Below are 9,922 nucleotides of genomic sequence, written 5' to 3' on the forward strand. Positions count from 1 at the left end.
AGCTGAAAGTGCCGCATGTATGGCCACACGAGCGGATGCCCTTACTAGCACCTCATTGTTTTAGATGCCCAAATCCTTCTAGTTGTTGAGGCAGGAGGTCGGACCTCTGGTAGCGGCCCACACACATACGGTTCTTAGTAGAGATACAAAGTTCGCCATGGGGAGTTTTCATGGGGGCTGATGCTTGGCTGACCCGAGAAGTGAGTGCCGAGGGTGGAGCCAGTGAGGTCAAGCATCTAAGTATCCGCTCTGAATAGCGTAGCCTCGGGGGTAAAACCCCATGTGGGATCAACAATTATTGTCCTGGCCAGCCATAAGAATTGTGCTTGACTTATGATAAACATTCAAACAATCAAGACAAAACAGCAAAACATTGTGTCTTTTGTGTCTTCAAGTGTATGCAAAAACTTTTTACATCAAACAACACACTTTTTGGAGTCTAAACAGTCTGCAAACATTGGGTCATCAACACTGTGTCCTCTTGTCACGAAAAACAGTCGAAAAATCAGATTTGGTCACAGCAAAACAAATTCACAGATAGGAAAGATTGCACTAAGGTTACAGAAACGCGTCTGTGTCGGTTAAACGCGTCTGTGTCGGTTAAACGCGTCTGTGAAGTACAGAATAGCGTCTGTGTTTTTATCAGCGTCTGTGTCGAACAGAGACACGTCTGTGTCTGGAAATCGCGTCTGTGAAGTATACAGGCACGTCTGTGTCCACAATTACAAAAAACTGTTACAGTCCAAGCAAACATCAATAGGAAAATCTCAGAATCACGTCTGCGTCCAACAGAATAGCGTCTGTGTCTTAAAACCGCGTCTGTGAAGTATACAGAGGCGTCTGTGTCAGGATTTGAAAAGTTTAACAGTCAAGCAAACAAAGAAAATCAGTTTCGGCATACTTGAGCTTCCTAGGTTGTCTCTTCAGATTTCATCTAGCATTCAGCCTGTTCTAAGGTCTTACACAGTTCATCATTGCTTCATACCTCATTTTACATTCATACTTGTCTAAACTTGAGTCAAAAGGTCACTTGCTTGTCCTCACTATACTTTGTCAACACACTACATACTACAACACTTTGCTAAGTGGTCCCTCATCAAGGTTTCTTACCTTTGGGTCTCATTTGGTCTTACTTAGAGTCAAGGTCAGCTTACCTCATCAAGAGAAACTATCCTCTCTTTGGAAGTCACACCTACTCTACTACATACATATTTGGTCTTACACTTTGGACATTGCAAGTAAACTTCAGATTCATTTACATTCCATACAACTCTTGGTCTTCCATACTCTTGTCATTTTCGTCTAAGTCTCTCACATATTGGTCTAACACCTAGTTCATGGTTGAAACCCGTCTTCAAAAATCTAGGAGAATAGTCAAAGAAGCTCAAGGGCCCGTAAACATGAGTTCTTATGAGTATGACAATGATGTCTTCTACAATCCTGAGCACACTACATTACCAGACATGAATGTTTATAGACACAATCCAAATGTGGAAAGCGCAAACGCTATACACAACGCTACACACAATGATAATGTGGACAATTCTTCAATACTATCAGCAGACATACAAGAGTCTATAATGGATCCTCAATTCAATAGATTGGTTGAAGAGATAATGAGGAGAGATCATCAATATTTCCTAAACATGATGGCACAAAGTGGAGCTAAAATACCACATGATTTTGACTTATCTCAACTTATGGAAAATAGACCTTCACAACAAACTCAACATCACACGGATCAAAGGAGACCAAATAGTGGAGGACTAAATAATATGATGCCGGAATCACCATCAGTTTTGCTTCAGAAACCAGCAATCCCACATACACAAGCTCAAATGCATGATACTTACACTCAAAGACCATCATGGAGGCCTTATGCTCAAACACATGCTCAAGATATGGGTCAACCAAGACAAATGGATACTCAAGGACTTCCTCAAAATTTTGACACAAGGAGACCTCATGCCAAAATTGGGGGCAACACAATGGAAAATGAAAGGCCTATTGAATATGGTTTATATACACAAAACAGATATGGGGTCCCTCAACAAGAAGTTATGCCAAGTGCTCCATACATGTCGCAACAATATAGACCTCCATATGGACATGTCTACGATCAGTATCATCCATACATGCAACAAGCTCCTCCTCAAATGGGTGTTTCAAACATGGGATATGCTACAAGAAATCCATCTCCTCCCAAAAATAATTTGGAGCAACAAATTAGAGATCTACAAAAGAAAGTGGAAGACATGGGCACATCAAAACCCACATATACTATGAGAGATATATGCCCTTATCCCTTTGATAAGAGCATTCCAATGCCTCCATTTCCTCCACACTTTGCAACGCCGAAATTTGACAAATATAGAGGGAGAGGAGACCCCAAGGCACACATAAGACAATTCTTCACAGCCTGCATTGAGGTAGTCGCAGAAGAAACATACTTAATGAGGTTGTTCCCACAGAGCTTAGGTGACCAAGCGATGGAATGGTTTTCTCAATTACCTCCCGGTATTAAGTCATGGGGCGACTTGGCAGAGGCATTCATCCAACATTTCTCTTACAACATTGAAACAGATGTCTCAGTTACTACCTTGTGCAATACGAAACAAAAAGAAGGAGAATCTTTTGCGTCATTTTTGCAAAGATGGAGAAACTTAGCTAGCAGATGCTCTTGTGAAATTCCGCAAAAACAAATGGTGGAGATGTTCACACAAAATGTTAACAAGGCTATTGGCTATGATCTCAGAAAAGCTTGTTTGTCTACATTTAAGGATGTCATTGAAAAGGGCCTAGCAACAGAAAAGGTCTTGATTGAACAAGGAGTTATCAAACTATTCAAAGAAAACAAAGAGGACTTTAAGGGAAAGGACAAACCAAAGTTTTGGAACAAGAACAAGAATACAGTTAATGATGGCGTTGTTGATGCCAACACAGTGAGACCAAAGTTCGTCTTTTCTGGATCAAATTCTACCAACAATCAAGTGAACAACCAAACGGCTGCTAAACCACGAAGGAAGTACACTCCATTGGGAGAACCACTTGAATCAGTATTCAAAAAGCTTGTAGCAAACAAAGTGATCACGGTCCCAGATTTTCCTCCATATGAACCAAAGGTAAAACCGAATTGGTGGAATGATGATGAATTTTGCGAATTTCATAAGAGCAAGGGTCACAAGACAAGTAATTGCCATCGATTGAAAAAAATTGTACAAGATCTCATTGACAGAGGAGATATTGAGATTGAGGGACATTCCTCTAACCAAGAGCATGAGGTGTTTAAGGAACCATTCCCAAAACATGACAAGGGAAAAGGCAAAGTCACAGATGATCAAGCTAATTACACCAGAACATCTTACAATTATGATTCCACTATTAATCACATCTCAATGGACAATCATATTTCTACCATTACTATCAAAAATAAAAATCCTGAGAATCCTCCTCAGCGACCTAAAATTGTCCTAAAAGGTGTGGGATCTTCGTCCGCATCTACCTCCGAATGTCATGTTACAACCCGTCGAGGTAAGATCACATTGCCAGGTACCTCTACTAAGAATACCAATCTTCCGTCAACTAAGCCTGAGTACGATCTTGTAGAGCAATTAGGGAAAACACCCGCACTCATCTCTATTCTTGAGCTCTTACGTATATCTCCTGCACATAAAGCTGTCCTTGATAAAACCTTGAGAGATACTGTTGTCCCTACTGATCTAAACGTGGACCAGTTTCAAGCCATGGTGGGATACCTTTCCGTTCCACACTCCCTCACATTCACAGAAGCCGATGACACCTCCATAAGTCAGCCTCATAATGCACCTCTACATATTGAAGCCTTCATACATAAACACCGGATAAAACGAGTCCTGATAGATGGAGGAGCAGGTCTTAATATTTGTACATTGAGCACCATCAGACAATTGGGATATTCTGACAAGGCTGTGAATGCTACAAACCAAATCACCATTAAAGCTTATGATGATGAAGAGCGTTCGTCCAAGGGCACGGTCATCTTACCACTAAGAATAGGGCCAGTCACAAAGGACGTGATTTGTCAAGTCCTGGATCTAGACCTCACGTATAACATATTGCTAGGACGACCATGGATTCATGAAATGAGAGCGGTCCCATCAACATATCATCAGTGCATAAAATTTCCTCATAATGGAGTCGAGGTAACGGTCAATGGTGATCCAAATCCCTTCATATATTGCAATAACTTGAGATCACACACTGAGACTATTATTCCTAGCAATCGTGAGGCTACTCCTTCTTCAGCATATATTGATCCTGAGTCATTAAAGCCCTCGACATCCAAACAAGGTGAACTTAGAGCCAAGTTTCAAGACAAGGGCATGGGAGAATACACTTTGAATCAAACAATGTTCTTACGACAAGTCATGAACTCCCCCAAGGAATATGGGAGACCACATCCTAATAAGCAAATCTCCATCATGCTACTCAAATGGGATCCTACCGTCTTTCAAAAATGGGGCGAACTAGAGGAAGAAAATTTATATAAAATGCTATACAAGGACGCTGAAGATGATACACATGATCAAATTATAATACCCTGTGAGAACTATGGCAAAGGTTTCAAAATTCTACAAAGATTTGGGTATGATGGAAAGAGTCCTCTCGGACTACGCAAAGAAGGTGTCATGGAGCCTCTACAACCTGAACTAACTACAAGAAGGGAACGCTCTAAGGGGCTTGGTTTTCTAAATCCCAAGATTCACAACAAGAGAACAAAACAGATATGGCGAGTCAAAGTGGCTGAAGTTCAACAAGAAGATGACTATTCTACAGACTCCAATGAGTGGGAATGGGGTTCGGACAAATCCTCCAGCGACTATGAACTCAATGAGACATTTAGAGAGCCAGATGAACCTACAGAGGAGGAGGAGTTTTACAAGAAATTCAGAGTTGGTCAAGAACCGACCCATAAGGATCCCACACAGTTGTCGTTTCAAGGCCCTAGGTCAGGATCACATAGGATGAGGACACCTGTCCCTGAGGGTGCTACTAGTGATGATAATTTGGACTCACTCACGATCGACACTGATGAGGAGAGTGCCATTGACGACCTCAATGACTACCTTGACATACCTGAATATAACCACATCTTCACTATTAGCCTTGCGGACTCTAAAAACACTCAAGATCTTCCCCTCGTTCACCCCCAACTCATTGACTGGGATCAGGATGGACCACCACAGATTGATACATTTCAAAATGACGAAGCTATTGTTGATTATCTTGGCATTCGCGAAGATCTTCCTCTTGGAGACCATAAAGCAGGATACGCCATAGAGCTAAATAACATGGCATACTTTGGTGAGGGTGTCGGGCCTTCTAGTCGCAAAAATGTGAAAATAAAAACAAAACAAGGGTCTTATGGCGAAAACCACACTGTGGCGCTATCTGACTCTAAAAAAGTAAAAAGAAAGGACGTATCTGAGGGTGAAAACCTCTCTGAGGCGCCCGAAGATGGAAGGCTTGACATTCTCCCAGCATCATACGAGGAAAAATCATCCATGTTGGTAGAGGAGACTATAAAGACAAACATTGGTACAGCAGAGGTTCCACACAACATATTTTTGGCTCAATCATTGACAGAGACCGAGAGAGCAAAATTCATAAGCTTCTTTCAGGAACGACAAGTCAACTTCGCATGGTCTTATGCTGATATGCCTGGACTAGACCCCGACTTAGTAATGCATCATTTAACAGTTAAACCGGGGGCAAAACCAGTAAAGCAGAAATTGAGGAAAATGCATCCACAGGTGGCATTATTAGTCAAGGCAGAGCTGGAGAAATTACTAGATGTCGGATTCATACGCCCAATTGATTATCCTGAATGGATTTCCAATTTAGTACCTGTCAGCAAACCAGATCGCAGCATCCGAATATGTACAGACTTCAGGGATATCAACAAGGCTTGTCCGAAGGACGATTTCCCATTACCAAACATTGATTTAATTGTTGATCTCACAGCAGGCCATGAGATGTTATCTTTAATGGACGGATTCTCTGGATATAATCAGATCAGGATTGCACCTGAAGATCAACATAAAACATCATTCACTTGTCCATGGGGAACCTTCTGCTGGAATGTCATGCCCTTTGGGCTGAAAAATGCAGGTGCCACGTATCAACGAGCCATGACTACTATCTTCCATGATCTCATGCATGTAACGGTGGAAGATTATGTTGACGACCTTTTGGTTAAATCAATAGACAGAAATACACACTTGGACATACTTTCAGTTGCTTTTGATAGGCTGGAAAAATACAAGGTAAGATTAAACCCAAAGAAATGTGTCTTTGGAGTAACCTCCGGGAAGCTCCTAGGATTCATTGTGTCTAAAAGAGGAATAGAAGCTGATCCAGCAAAAGTCAAGGCTATCTTGGACATGCCGCCACCCAAGAATATCAGTCAACTTCGGTCTTTACAAGGGAGACTCCAGTCCATACGAAGATTCATAGCACAACTTGCAGATAAGTGCAATCCTTTCCAGCACCTGCTACACAAAAACATTAAGTTCAAATGGGATGAGAACTGTCAACAGGCTTTTCAGGCACTTAAAGACTATCTTTTGAACCCGCCAGTTTTGATGCCACCAATTCCGGATCAACCATTGCTACTTTACATATCAGCTACTCCAACGGCACTGGGGGCACTCCTAGCACAGCAAATACCTGACGGAAAGGAAAAAGCAGTCTACTATATCAGTCGCACATTGGTGGGATATGAGCTAAACTACACTCCAATCGAGCGTGCATGTCTCGCTGTGGTCTTCGCTTCACAAAAATTACGACATTATATGCTCACTCACAAGACTAAGTTGATTGCCAGAATTGATCCACTAAAATATCTTCTCAATAAAGCTACACTTATCGGGCGACTGGCCAAGTGGGTAATGATTTTGAGTGAATTCGACATTGAATACGTGGACAGAAAAGCCATAAAAGGACAAGCCATTGCAGATCAATTGGCAGATGCTCCCATGATAGATGATGTTCCTCTACAGTCAGAATTTCCAGATGAGTCCATTCTAACAATATCACCTGCAAAACCATGGCAACTATACTTTGATGGCTCATACACACAGCACGGGGCAGGAGCGGGTATACTCTTTATAACTCCCCAAGGCGATTCTATACCAAAGTCATACCGCTTATCATTTCCTTGCACCAACAATATAGCGGAATACGAGGCATTAACAACGTGGCTAAGAATTGCAGTTCAGTGGAAGATCCAGGAACTTCGTGTTTTTGGCGATTCTCAACTTGTCATCCATCAAGCAACTGATGATTATCAAACAAAAGATGAAAAGCTAATGCCTTACAAACAACTGGTAGATGATCTGAAACAGCACTTTGCAAAGATAGAGTTTGAGCAGATACCAAGAGAACAGAATCGTGCTGCTGATGCCATGGCTACAATTGCTTCACTCATTGACCTACCGCAAAATGAGACCTGCTATGAGTTCCTGGTTGACAACCTGCTGATTCCATCATATGAGATCACTCCTACGGAAATGATATGTGTTGTTGGTCCTGAATCCCAGTTATATGGTTCCATATTCACATACCTTCGCGACAATATCTTACCTCCCGATTTATCGAACAACCAACGCCGCACTTTCATTCGCCAATCCTCCCGATACGTTATCCTAGCTGATATCCTATACCGACGAGGTCTAGATGGCACCCTCCTTAGATGTTTAGAGAGTGACGAAGCTCAGATTGCGTTACGAGAAGTACACGAAGGGATATGTGGTCCGCATACTAGTGGTCCTACCTTGGCCAAGAAACTCATCAGGACTGGATACTACTGGCCTACTATGGAAAAAGATGCATATCAGTTTGTCAAGAAGTGTAAGCAGTGTCAAATTCATGGAGACCTCATACACGCACCAGCACAAGAACTACAGCCACTTGCATCTCCTTGGCCCTTTTGTCAGTGGGGACTCGATCTCATAGGCAAGATTCACCCTCCTTCTTCCAACGGACATAAATTCATTATCACAGCCACAGAGTATTTCACAAAGTGGATTGAAGCCGTGCCTCTCACGCAAGTTACTGGGAAACAAATCGCTACTTTCATCCTGAACTACATCATTTGCCGATACGGGATTCCTACTTCCATTATCACTGACAACGGGCGTCCTTTCAAGAACCAGGATGTTCGTGAACTCTGTGAGCGCTTCCATATCTATCATCGTTTCTCCACACCATATTACCCTCAAGGTAATGGCCAAGCTGAGGCGTCTAACAAAACAATTCTCAAAATACTTAAAAAGACAGTCGACGACGCTGGCCGTAACTGGCATGTCCAACTCAATCCCGCACTTTGGGCCTATCGTACCAGTTTCCGCACACCTACAGGAGCTACACCCTACTCACTTGTCTACGGTGCTGAAGCCATCTTGCCTATTGAGGTCGAGTTACCTTCTTTACGGGTCTCCTTGAGAAACATAATCGACGATGAAGACTACAGGGTCTCTCGCTTACAAGAACTAGAACTCCTGGAGGAACGACGACACACTGCTTTTGATCATCTCAAGGCTTACCAACAACGAATGAGTCGCAGTTACAATCACAAGGTCAAGCCTCGCACATTTGAGGTAGGTGACTTATTCCTCAGAGAGAACCCCAAGAATCAGCAAGATAGAGAAAAGAAGGGCAAATTTGAACCCAACTGGCTTGGTCCTTACATCATCACAGCAGTATATGGATCTGGGGCATATCAGCTCTCAACTACAGAAGGTGAACCCTTGGAGGATCCTATCAACAGCATGCACCTTCGCAGGTTCTACACATAAGCTCTTTTTGAGTATCCTAATTCAAAAATACAAAAAAAAATCAAAAATTTCAAAAATACAAAAAAAATTATAAAACAAAAAAAATCGTTACTTGGTGAAAACCTGGCAAACAGGCGCCTTGTGACAACAAAAAAAATTGAAAAATCGAGAAAAGTAAAGAAAAATAATTTCGTCCAATGGTGAAAACCACTTCGGTGGCGCCCTGGGCAAGTACCATGGTGAAAACTGGGTCACCAGCGCCATGCGTAGAGACATTGCTCCTCCCTCCTTCAGGATTCACTTTCATCCTTTCACTTTGCACACACTCACAACTTATTCGCTCACAATAAACTTACCCATTCCCATCATGGCTTGTTATTGATCTACCTAAGATTGGTTAGCCATTCATAATAAACATTCCTAAACCTCCCTTTCCATCCATAATAAATCAGATCCTATCTGTGACTACGGCCAATTCCTACGTCTAGTAATGGGTGTGGAACTGAGAACATCACATGCTTCGAGGAGTACAGTTTCTTTCAGCTTTCTTCAGTCTATTCGCGCACAATTCGCAATAAAGCAACATTTGCATCGCCAGGTTCACAATAAAGTTCCATCTTCTCCACAATAAAGTTTCAGTTTCATGGATTCAGTCAGTTTCAAATGAGACACAGCAGCAACAATGGGCTTCAACAAAATCAAATCTTTTAACAGACTCAGACAACATATGGTTCAGTGCTATCTATCCTTTTTGTGAAAGTGAACATTGTGACCACAATCGAATAAGACTTAAACAAGTGACAAGAGACACTAAACTTGAGGACTACAGTGGATGTTGGTGTCGAGTCTTGGTTTTCTTTTGATTTTATCTTTTTGGTGACATGTCTTTTAGCTTTTCCAGGATGTCTTTGACTAGAGATTCTATCTCCAGGATGTCTTTGACTAGAAAGGCGAGGATGGGGTATCGTCACCTATTTGCATTTGCTATCTGTGGATTGTCTTTTAGTAATGCTATGACTTGTCCAAGGATATGAGGACACTGTGAGTCTAGTGTGAACTGGGGCATTCCTTGTTTGTGACTGTCTTATCTCCATGCAAACAGGTAC

Source organism: Cryptomeria japonica, chromosome 1 (assembly GCF_030272615.1).
Source record: "Cryptomeria japonica chromosome 1, Sugi_1.0, whole genome shotgun sequence".
Taxonomy (NCBI): Eukaryota; Viridiplantae; Streptophyta; class Pinopsida; order Cupressales; family Cupressaceae; genus Cryptomeria; species Cryptomeria japonica.